The sequence below is a fragment of the Furipterus horrens genome, unplaced genomic scaffold (assembly GCF_987537825.1).
Source record: "Furipterus horrens unplaced genomic scaffold, mFurHor1.1.pri manual_scaffold_4, whole genome shotgun sequence".
Taxonomy (NCBI): Eukaryota; Metazoa; Chordata; class Mammalia; order Chiroptera; family Furipteridae; genus Furipterus; species Furipterus horrens.
Window position 1 is genome coordinate 69512857 of NW_028327174.1, and position 12919 is coordinate 69525775.

Sequence of the window (12919 nt, forward strand, 5' to 3'; positions counted from 1 at the left end):
ATGTGCTGCATAATGACATTTTGATCAATGACAGATCACATACCACAGTGGTCCCATAAGATTATAATGGAGATAAAAAGTTCATATCACCTAGAGATGTCACAGCTGTCATAATGTCACAGCACAACGCATTATGCACGTGTTTGTGATGACGCTTGTGTAAACAAACCTACTGCTCTGCCAGTCATATAAAAGCTTACCACAGGCAATTATGTATATTACATAATACTTGATAATAATAATAAACAACTCTGTTACTGGTTTATGGATATACTATACTATCTTTTTTATTGTTATTTTAGAATGTGCTCTTTCTACTCATGTCATGTTGTGCCAGGAGCAACCTCAGCTGTCTCATGTTTACTGTATCTCTTGACTGTATCCTTTCTCTTGTGCTTGATTTAATATCATGTTGTTTTATAAATTTAGTGTAACCTAAGTATGCAGTGTTTATGGTCTACAGTAGTTTTCAGTATGTCCTGGGCTTTCAGAGTCACTCACCACTCACTGACTCACCCAGAGCAACTGGTAGCCCTGCAAGCCCCATTCACGGCAAGTGCCCTATCTCTACAGGAGCACCATTTTTAATCTTTTATATCATATTTTTACTATACCTTCTCTATGTTTAGGTATGGTTAGATACACAAACACTTACCATTGTGTTATAATTAGCTACAGCATTCAGTACAGTAAACATGATTTATAGGCTTGTAGCCTAGGAGTAGTAGGCTCTACCACTTACATTTGCCTAAATGAACCTGATGAGGTTTGCAAAGTGACGCAATTCCCTAGAAAAACATTTTGTAGAATGTATCCGTCATTAAGCAGTGCTGGATTGTGTTTCAAAGGGGTCCCTCTGGCTGCTGCGTAGAACTATACTTTAGTGGGGTAAGGATGGGTGCATAGAGGTCATCTAAGTGGTGACTGTAATGTGTGGGTAGTGAGGTGTAGGAAAGTAGTGGAATTTTGGCTACATTTTTTAAGGTAGAACTTCCAGGATCCATGGTATATTGCATGTGGGTTGTGAGGAAATGAATTGTAGGAATTCTGTTTTGTGCTGAGAAGACGTAGGGAAAGCTGAGTTAGTTGCTCATTGTCATCAGAGAGAATAGTTCTGAATCTGCTCAACTAAGACTCAAATGGAAATCTTTTCATTCTCTAAATAGATAATGCTAAGTAATTCTACCAAACAAGGTAATTAATTGAGCTTCTGAGAATGAATTTTATAGCTAACACATTTTATATACTCCTATAAAAATGTAGTTTTTATTAAAAATCAAATACTTCATGGTCAAGGAAGCCTTTTTTTTGCTGTCTCTTCCATATTATATAAGATTACACCAATAACTGCCTGAAGACTTCAATAAAATCAAGGCTGATTATATATTTTTTTGCTTTCTTGAAAATCTGGTTTACATCATTTGGAGAACTGAGAGAAAATACAAATGGACAACTAACTCACTCTCGCATTTCTTGGTGGTTAAAGCACATTTATTTCTTCTCCTGTCCCCTAGACTATTGGTACTTCATGCACACATCAGTGAACGTGGGGACAAATTGCCTGTGACCCAGCATTTGCCAATGACTTCTTCAGAGGATTGATATCTGAGAAAGATCGTTTAATGGGCTTGCCGACGATCCACTCCTTCAGATGAGTGGATGTATATGGAATAGAGAAAGGGTGTCAAAGCTTGACAGATTCTGGAACTGATTCTGGCTCCACTGCATATTAGCTGTGTTAAAATACTTAACCACTTTAAGTAATTTTATTTCATCTAACAAGCTTTTATTATACATGTTAGATGAAATGAGATTGTATATATAAACTACTTGGCATGTGGAAGATTATTTTTCTTTTATGCTCATCTATTGCATTGTCAGAAAGTACAAAGCCTATTTCAGGTTATATCAGTATCGTAGAAATGCTTTCATTGAGTAATCATCTAATGTTACGCATTTTTTGTTTTTTAAAATAGGAAGTGATACATAAAATGTTCAATTAAATATTATTTCTATTTTTCAAGGCTCTTACATTACCTAAAATCCCACATATAAAGATTAGGTGATACATTTCTCATTGAACTCTCATATCCTAAAGAAATTTCTCTAAACTAATATTTCTTTTCTGACTTGGTTGAAAGGAAACTCATATCTCAGTTTAGTGCTTAATTGCATAATTTATTTTATTTTGCCTTTTGATAACTCTAGTCTACTTCTTTCTAATTCATTTCTTTGTCTTTTTTTAACATTAGAACTCTGGTCAGAGTGAGTTTATATTTAATCAACTTTATTGAATATAATTTATGTATGATAAATGGCACCCTTTTAAAGTATATAATTCATTGGGTTTTGACAGATGTGAAATGAAGATACAGATCATTTCCATCACCCCCCAAAATTTCCCCAGTCCCCTCCCTCCATTCCCAGCCACAATCAACTACAATACTGAGTTTATTTTATAAGCGTTTTTTTTTCCAAAGTTATTTTTGGTGTGGAAGACATTTGACACTGGTTTGAGAAGCAAAGAGGAGGGGAAGGAAAGGAGACAGCAAACATCTACTCTTTCAAGATATTTAATTGTGAAGAGAAAGTTTAATAGAAGTAGTCAGGCACAGATTAAGGGAGGGATTTTTAAAAATAAAAAGAAAACAGCATTTATGTGCTGAATCGAAAAAGCAGTGGAGAGGGAGATTTTAAAGCTACTGAAAGGACTGAAAATCAATGGTGAAAGAGGACCCAAAGGAGATGAGAGGGGCTGAGGTGAAAAGCCTAATTGGGTGAAGAACTGGAAACTAGGAAAAACAGCTTTTCCTCAAAAAGTGGCGGTGAGGTGGTATGAGACAAAGCAGATCCCAGGTATATTACTATACTTGATTTCTTTAATCAAGTTCCAAGAAAGTTCACGTGTTGAGAGATATCAAGAAGAGATGTGAGAAGGTGCCAGAGGAAAATAATGAGGCTTTGAAATAGCAGCTGTGGTGGAATGGAAGCAAAAGCTGAACTGTATGACCACGATTATTAAGTGGTACTAATGCTCTACTTGACCTTGGAGGTCAAGATATCATGGTGGAACCAATCTCATGCTGATTGTTTTCTCCGTTGCTCTTAGTGGCTGGAATGGGGGTTTACAAAGTTGGAGAGAAGTTGCAAAGAGGAAGGAAAAATATAAAGACAGGAAAGTCAGGAAGTTGAATGCTTATAACAGAGTAGTTGATGTTTCATACCATGGGGTTTACATGGACTGAGAAACTGTTCAGAGTCAGGAGTGAGGATAGGGTGAAAAACATTTTACTTCCTCTGTCAGATCTGAAGCCCTATTAAAAAAAAGTGAAACATTGATCATTCTAATTTGTTACTTGTTAATTTAATTCAGTTTCCATTAAAACAAACTTGAGTGGTGTGTGCATTGCTTAGAAGGGTCCTTATGGCCGGCACAGGAATAATAGAAGATGCTGTGACACACAGTATTCCTTGGTGTTGGATCATGGAATCAGAAGCTCCATTGCCTGTGTCTGAATTTGTGTTTCTCAGTTTTCTAGCTGTGTGACCTGGGGGACAAGTCACTTAATCCTTCTGTATCTCAATTTTCTCACTTGTTAAAGGGAAATAATAATGGTACTCAAATTGTAGTGTTATGCAAATGGCATTTTAGTGTATGTCAATAGGCAAGTCTAGGTATTATTATTATTATTAGGAGTCAGAAAACTGAATTCAATCCCATACCTAAATTCAGAGCCTTAGGTCTAGACTACAGGCAAACCATCCAACTATTGCTTGTTGCTTTTCATTTGCCTCATTTGTAAAACAGGTTTAATAATTTTGCTGTATATGCTTTAGTGAAAACTGAAGGATACACTATACGTGACGGTACTCTGTAACTCTGAAATACTATTCTAAATACAGAAGTCTTATTATTCCCACATAGTGTATTGCATTAATTGTGTATCTTGTTACACAGAAATTATATAAAGTGCTAATTAAAATGTTTCAAAATATGAAGTGTTTACATATATGTAGAGCAGCACTGGGAATTAGAAATGTTTTGTGGGGTTTTGTGTTAGTGTTTTAACTATATATTTGTATGGTTCTATTTTAATCTGTAGCTTCAAAGAAAAAATTATTGGACAGAAGGCAGCATTTAAATTCCTAATTAAAATGAAGTTTTTGCTTTCCTCATAGATCTCATTTTCTTCCATTGCCTTGGTATGTGAAGTTGAAATTTGACAGTATTTAATCAATATCAATTTCAGTTGATTCTGACCTCTAATGGTATTGAGTCTAAGAATTTATTCATATAGAATGTTGCAAGTTCTTTTAAAGATTGTGACAACTCTGCATTTTAGCTTCATGAAGTATTGGAGGATAAATGATAGTATTTGTTGTCACTAAGGGCTCTTCTACTTTCTTTTCTCTTTTCCAATTAGCTGGCTTTTATTAAACTCAAATGTATTATTATTGGTCTGTAAGGTATAAACAGCAATATTCACTCATCTGAGGTGTATAATTCTATGGATTTTGACAAATGGATACAATCATGTACCCACCATTCCAATCAAGATAGGGAACATGTCCATCAATCCCAAAGGTTCCCTTATGCCTCTTTCTGGTCAGTTCCTTCCTCCTGACCTCTAGCCCCTGGCAACCCCTAATCCTTTTTTCTTTTCTAATTGTTTTGGCTTTTCCAGAATGTCATTTATATCAATTAGCTATTTTAAAATAAATTCTGGAAACCTCTGACTGGACTTTACAAGTAATTATACCCTAATTTATTCTTTTCCTTCATTTATGCCTGTGTGAATGTATGAATGCTTGTGTCTGTGCTGCTGGCTGTGGGAAGGTGCTGATGGTGCAGGCTTCATTTGTGACCCACAACCCAAGGCCTAGGGGTGCTGTCATCATGGATGGGGTCAGCACATTAACATTGCTGAAAATCCAGGGAAAGGAAGAGGCTATCTTTCTCAGTTGCCACTCAGTAAATACTGTTGACTGTTCATCAGAGGAATGATACTTTAGTGGAACACTAATCAAACTGCCTTTCTTACTACCAGGGAGAAACTCAATTAAATCTGTGTAATAATAATGATAAAAATAACAGAAATAACGTTCTTTTTGTCCATTACACTGGCTAATTTGGAGTGCCATAGTTGAGTCAGGGCATTTGCTGGATGTCCAGTGATGCAGTTAGAGCAAACTAAATTGACTGCAAAATGTTCAATTGAGAGGCAATAAAAATTCTTCCCATAACATATGGGGGAGACCAAAACTCATTACTTAACTGTCTGCCGTGAAAGCTTCAAATCATTTAGCTCTTCCTTCAAGAAAGCCTCCTTTTCTCAAAGTCTTTTTTCTCCCTATTTTAGATTTTCAAGTCTGGATTGTAGCTTCAGCCTAGGTATAGGTAGATGGGGAAGCAAAATGAACCCAATACTTGCTGAGTTTCTGCGACATGTGCGACAGACGCTTTGAATAAATCTCACTTAATCCTCACAAAAACCGAGAGGTAGATGTGTTATTATTGCCATCGTACAGATAACTAAACTGAAAGGGAGCTAGTCCAGGGTCACACAGTTAGTAAAACGAGTCTATTTCCAAAGGCCGTAAGTCACTGCACTTCACCTTGCCGGTTTCCCACATGGCTGCTTATCATGCAGTGTGATGACTTCTCAGCGTCGTCCCTCATGCTCCACTTATCTGCTGGTTAAAAGTATTGATAATGTTCACAGTACATCAACTTTATGATTATGTACAATTGTTCAACAAATAACAGGAATTGCTTTTTATTTTCTATATTTAGGAGATTAGAGCAACTTATAATAAATATGTTGACCTTTAGGTCAGACATTTCCTGTAAAGTAATGACCAGATCTTCTCTAGCCTGCTATTAATTATGATACAAGAGCACTCAGCCAGTGTTTTAAAAATAATAAAAAAATAAATAACACAATAAATGATACTTTGGTTATTATGTAACACTGTGGTGGGTGTTAAAAAGGTAATATTGGTAGTCTGTGACTATTTCCCGTCACTCCACTTACGGAGTAGATGAAAACACATTTTCCGGCAGGCCACAAATTTACCAGATTTCATTGGGCTATATTCTTTCAAACCTTAATAAAATTTCATGAAGGTTATAATTCTGAACACTTTTAAGTTTATGCCACTTCAAAATATGAGATAAACATCTACTTTTAGGCTAATGAGAAAATATTTTGTTCAGCAATTTTGTTAAGTAATAAAGTAGTCTCACAAATGTTCACTATTATCCTTTTCCACCCTCCTTCCCCATCTCTGTGACTATATGTGGAGAAAGCTGTATCTAGTTTTTGAGAGTTTTGAAGCAAAATTTTTCTCATGTTTATTTTTTTATTAAAGGAGGTTTGTTTCTACTTTCTTTCCTTCCTTCCTTCCTTCCTACCTTCCTTCCTTCCTTCCTTCCTTCCTTCCTTCCTTCCTTCCTTCCTAGCTATCTGAAATATTTTTACTCTTGTGATTACCATTAGACTATCTTTGATTAAATTAGAAGCATTAAAATTCTTCCAGGCTGTCAAGTTTTATGATCTCATTATTTGGGGCAATATTTATAGTTTTGATCAACGAGGTCAGATACGCAGATACTTTTGCTACTCTTTTCAGAAAACCAAAAATTTGTCTATTTACACAATATTTCTGATTTTGAAATTCTTCTATAGATTTTATTGATATCATAGAGCACCTGATAGACCAAACTTTAGCAGGGTTTTCTGTTGTCTCTTTGTATTTTTCCCTTTGCGTTTGACCTTCTTCTATTGAAATTAAAATATACAAAATATTTGTAATATTTGTTAAATGTTCAAATCAGTGTTTTTAAAAGGTTGTTTTATGCAAATGCATTATAATCGTGGCACTGTAAGATATAGCCCAAAATATATGTATTGTACTGAAATTAATTCTACCATCAAAAAGACATTTTTTTTTCTCATTGGCAACATCAAACTCCACAGTTTTATCATTGAAAAATCTTTTCATAAAACTAGTACAAACCTTTGTTTTTAGATAATGAGTGGAACTCTTTAGAAGAAGTAACTTCAAAGGTATGGAGCATATAGCTCCAAATTATGTGGGACATTATTCATGGTGTTTCTACAAGTTTTATGACAGCTTTTGTTCTATACTATCTTTTCAAGAATGTTTGCATAGCAAATGACTTTATATATTTTTATTTTGTATTTTATTTATTTATTTTTATTGAATTTATTGGGGTCACATGGGCTAATTATATAGGTTTCAGGTGTACAATTCTATAATACATCATTAGTATATTGTACTGTGTGTTCACCCCCAAAGTCTAGTTTTTTTTCATCACAATGCATAATTCATCCCCTTTTTACCCTCTGCTACCTGCTCTCATCCCCTTTTACCTCTGTTAATCACCATACTGTTTTCCCTATGAGGATTTATTTTCTGAAACACTTATCCTATTTTTAAAGTATATTTTTATTAATTATGCTGTTAAAGTTGTTCCAGTTTTTTTCCCTTTGCCCTCATCTGCCTGGCATCCCCCGCCCCACTTAGTTCATGTTCATGTGTCCTGCATGTAAGTTCTTTGGCTTTACCCTTTCCTATATTATTCATAACTCCCCCCTGTGTATTTTGTTTCTACCAATTATGCTTCTTGATCCCTGCACCATATCCCCAATCCCCCCACCCCCACCAGCAGATAACCCTCTAAATGATCCTTATACCTATGATTTGTTCCTATTCTGGTTTGCTTAGTTGGATTTTGTTTCTATTTTTTAGATTTAGTTGTTGATAGTTGTGAGTTTGTTATCATTTTAGTGTTCATAGTTTTGATCTTCTTTTTCTTAAATAAGTCCCTTTAACATTTCATATAATAAGGGTTTGACAATAATGAACTTTACCTTGTCTAGGAAGCACTTTATCTGCCCTTCCATTCTAAAGATAGCTTTTCTGGATACAGTATTCTTGATTTTAGGTCCTTGCTTTTCATCATTTTGAATACTTCTTGCAGCCCCTTCTTGCCTGCAACATTTCTTTTGAGAAATCAGCTGACAGTCTTATAGGAACTCTTTTGTAGGCATCTCTCTTCTTTTATCTTGCTGCTTTTAAGATCCTCTCTTTATCTTTAAACATTGGCATTTTAATTATGATGTGTCTTGGTGTGGTCCTCTTTAGGTCCAAGTTGTTTGAGACTCTCTGTGGGTCCTGGACTTGTATGTCTATTTCCTTTGCAAAAGTAGGGAAGTTTTCTTTCATTATTTTTGCAAATAAGTTTTCAATTCCTTGCTCTTCCTCTTCTCCTTCTGGTACCCCTATGATTCAGATATTGATACATTTAAAGTTGTCCTAGAGGTTTCTAATCCTGTCCTCATTTTTTTTCAATTCTTGGTTCTTTTTTCTTTTCCTGGTGAATGTTTATTTCTTCCTTTTATTCCAAATTGTTGATTTGAATCCTGGCTTCCTTCTCATCACTGTTGATTGCCTGTATATTTTTCTTTATTTCACTTTGTATAACCTTCACTTCTTCCTTTATTTTGTGGCCGTACTAAATAATTTCTCTGAGTATCCTGATCACCACTGTTTTGAACTTTGTATGTGATAGGTTGGCTAACTCCGTTTTGTTTCGTTTTTTTTTTTTTGTTTGTTTTTTGTTTTTTGTTTTTTGTTTTCCTGGGGTTTTGTTCTTTTCTTTCATCTGGGTGGGCCATACGTTTTTGCTTCCTCAATTTGGCAGACTCCCTGTGTTTGTTTCTATGTATTAGGTGGAACTGCTATGACTCCCTATCTTGGTAGTGTGGTCTAATGTAGTAGGTGTCCTATAGGGTCCAGTGGCACAGCCTCCCCTATCACCCAAGCTGGGTACTCGAGGTGTGCCCTTAGTGTGGGCTGAGTACACCCTCCTCTTGTAGTTGAGCCTCGGTTGCTGTTGGGAGGTCAATGGGAGGGATGTACCCAGGGCAGTCAGCTGCAAGGACTGGCTGTGACCACTGACCACCAACCTCCGCCCTCAGTGGAGGATCAGCTGTGCAGGAGCAGGGTGTTCATGCTTCGATGTGGTCTGTAGCTGTCCACTGGATGTGCTGGCCCTGGGGTTTCCTAGGTGTTGCAGGCCAAGTTCATCCCCCACCTGTGTTTTGTCTGGGCCTGCCCTGCCTGAGCTATAAAGTAATCTGAGATGGCTTTTGCTGGGCTTGGAGATTCCCAGGCAAAGTCAAGCTGTGAATCTAAGCTGGATGCTGGTAGTGCCGGGACTGGAGCTCATTGAGGCCAGCTGTTGCTTGTTTGAGAGGATTTAGGAAGTTGTGAAGCATGAGCCAAGACCAGCCATTCATATGGAAGAGCAGCTTGGGTGGGCCCATAAATTGGATGGGCTGGAGTCTGGGGATCTCCAAGGTGTATCAAACAGTGTTAGCCAGGTTGATGGGTCTGAGATATGGCACCAGCTTGCCAGCTCTGTGTGGGGAGGTTTTAGAAAAGAGACAATGGCTTTTGCTGGCCTGATGCCAGACCCTTCAGCTTCTCCCTATATGCCACTGTTGTCTTTCAAGCTGCTCCCTGGTGCTGGAGCTCGGAGGGAGTGAGTTTTGAGTAGATGAGTCTGTGTGTGGATTCTTTAAGATGAAATGCCTGGGGCTTCAGCAGTTTCTTCCACTGACTCAATCCCTGCTGGTTTTTGCAGCCAGAGGTTGTGGAGACTTTTTTTTTTTGGCACTGGAACCCTGGTGTGGGGCTTCAGTCCCCCCCCCACCCCCCCCAGATATCCCTCCCAAATATTTTCCCTCACACTTCGGTGAGGGATCAGCTCATTCTTCTTCTGCGCCCCTTCTACCTATCTTGATGGATGTGATTCCTTTAATTCTGTAGTTGTCAGACTTCCATTTAACTCAATTTCTGATGGTCCTGAGTAATGGTTGTTTTATATTTTAGATGTAATTTTGATATAATTGTGTGAAGAGGTGGACCATGTCTGCCTATGCCACCATCTTGACCAGATCCCTCCCTTCTCCTATTTTACCCAGCCTCACTACTTCTCTCCTCTCTGAGAGCTGTCAAACTGTTCTCTGTATCTATGAGTCTGTTTCTATTCTGTTTGTTTGTTTGTTTTATTCATTAGAGTCCACATATAAGTGAAATTATATGATATTTGTTTCTCGTTGACTGACTTATTTCACTTTGCATAATACTTTCCAGATTCAGCCAGGCTGTCACAAAAGGTAAGATTTCCATCTTTTCTATGGCTGAGTAGCATTCCATTATATAGATGCACCACAGCTTTTTAATCTACTTATCTACTGATGGACATTTTTGCTGTTTCTAATTCTTGGCTATTATAAATAATACTACAGTGAACATAGGGGTGCATATATTCTTTCAAATCAGTGTTTCAGGTTTCTTCAGATATATTCCCAGAAGAGGAATTGCTGAGTAATAAGGCAGTTCTATTTTTAAATTTTGTGAGGAAACGCCATACTGTTTTCCACAGTAGCTGCATCAGTCTGCATTCCCACCAACAATGAAAATGACATTAGAAGCTGAGATGGTGTCTCTTTCTGGAGAAGAGTGTGGGTCTGTTCCCTGACGAGGAAAAACTCCCTCAGGGTCAAAGGTTAGGTGGGTTTTCTTGCAGTTCATTGGATAAGATTAGTGGTTTCCCGCCTTGGGATTCCTCAGCTCTGACACACACCCACTGTGTGTGCAGCATCTGTCTTGACTGCTCTGTATGACCCACATTGAATTTGGAGGCACAGGAACTCATATGAACATGAAACTCATGCTGCCTGCTTCTCTATGGGTAATAAAATCCTTTGCCTCCTACCTAAGGGTCTCAACTCTTTGCCAACATATAAAACTGTGGCAGGCTAAATTGTTAGCTTGCAAACAAATTCCAGACCCTTTGCAGTTCTTGCCAAAAACTTGTTTATCACCTGTGAGCTGAATGTGAAAGACCAGAGCACCAGGTATTTCTTTAAAAAAAGAGAGAGAGAAAAACACCTTATAAATTGCAAACTTGCAATCTGCTACTTCTGATTTCTGGTTGATTTTGCAAATTGAATGCACTGGGAATGAATTGTTCATATATAATAGTTGCCTTATAAAATATAATCCACTATGGCAGCATTATTGTAGACACAATACATGAATATGAAATTAACTTTATTTGCATAAAGTTGCTACTGTTTTAAATGGATGTCACCGAGTGAATAATGGTAGTTCTGTGGAGTTTAACCATGTGGACCTACAAGGAGTTGCAGGTGAAGTTTATATCCAATTTGTAGCAAGGGCATAAAAAAAGTTTGGAGTCTTAAGAAGTAAAGATGCCTAGTGACTGCAATCTTGTTTTGCTTCTGTTTTTTTTTCTGTCTCAGTTCCATTGATTAAATGCTGGAATTAGGAATTGTGATTTGAGAGGTGGATACATTTAAAGAAATTAAAAATCATTACATTCAGGACCAGTGTTCAGCTAGTTAGATGTCAAGTTTGCCCTCACTGAACCACAAATACCTGTTACCATAACTCACGCTTTCATTAACAAATTGACCAGATTAACTTGGTGCTACTTGGTTTAAAAAAAAAAAGAAAAGTTGTTAGGCAGGTATATTTGTATAATTTACATTAGAATGGTATTTTAAAACTTATGTAAAGTATTTTTATCCTTTGCTTTTTAAAAGAATATCTTTGGTTTCATTTAAAGAAAAATTGTGCCTTTTATTTTTTAAAGTTGATTCGTTTCATGGTTTCCTTAGCTACTGCCCTTAAGAACTTTAATTTGCATAATCTATGTGTGGAAGATAAACTTTACCTTAGTCTTTGGTGAGATTAGGAAGTATTTCAAAGTGATACTAATGGGTTGCTTTCTACTAGTTTTGTGAGAAAAAACTGAACAAACCAATAAGTCTTATACAAGTTCCTCAAGGTGGCAATATTTTATGAAACAAGGAATTTAGATTTTGTCAAGTTCATATATACTTTAGAGTTTTCTCAAGCAGCCATCTGTGCCATAACCCATGATTTCTTGTGCATTTTAAATCAGCATCTAGTTATGCATAGCCCCAGCCTTATTGCCATCCAAATACTTAAAACAGTGAAGTGCAGCTGGGTATTAGGACTTGTAGCTGTGAAATTACTGTGTGCACTTTCTCTCTGTACCTGAGCAAGTGATCTGCAAATCTAGGCCTCTCAGAGACACGTCTATCTGCTGAGCCACTGGAGAGGGTGCCTGGCAAAGGAAGACAGGGCTCATGACTGGGCCTTGGGTCCTCCAGTTAAGGAGGATGGGTTGGTGCCCTCTCCTGGCTTCCCCTGACCAGCCTCTCAGTACTGACCGAAGAAGAAAGCTGGCTATGCAACGTTATTGCCATGGAGCCTGATTTTCTGCAGCATTTTAATTGTATTGTGTGGCCTTGGGATTATGGTTACTTTAAATGGATACATAATGATTTTTTCCTCCTTTATGTGTAATTTAGCTGGGAAAAAAAAAAGAATGTAACTAAATTTCATTTCAAATAGATATGCGTTGCACCAGCTGCAGATTGAGGCCTGGCCTTAATTTGCAAATTTTCAGAGATTCAGAGGATGTTCTGCCAGCCGCCAGAGTAATAGCTGGGATGTGGCCAAAGAGCAGCTTTTCATTGAATGCATTCTATCCCAGCTTCTGAATGCACAGATCCCAGGAACATTTTCCTTGAGAAGACACTGATCTATTTACTTGGAATAGCATTATATACACATAAATCAAGAGTCCTGGCAAGAAAATCAGTACTTGCAGGTTTTAGTTCTGAGTCATGGATTTGTTATATGACTTTGAGGTAGTCACTTCTGCTGCTGCTCTCTTCTCATTTTGAAAGCTAGTGCACTGCTTGTAGGAGCCTGGCAGCTACCATAGAGCATGGCTAATATTTGAGGCTATCATTTTTTAAATAAT

At 37.2% G+C, this 12919-nt stretch overlaps 1 protein-coding gene across 1 annotated transcript in view; it reads left to right on the forward strand.

Annotated features, from left to right (window-relative positions):
* The window catches only part of TRHDE (thyrotropin releasing hormone degrading enzyme), a 396580-nt gene that overhangs the window by 33484 nt on the left and 350177 nt on the right, over positions 1-12919 (forward strand). The gene's annotated exons all lie outside the window — the stretch shown is intronic.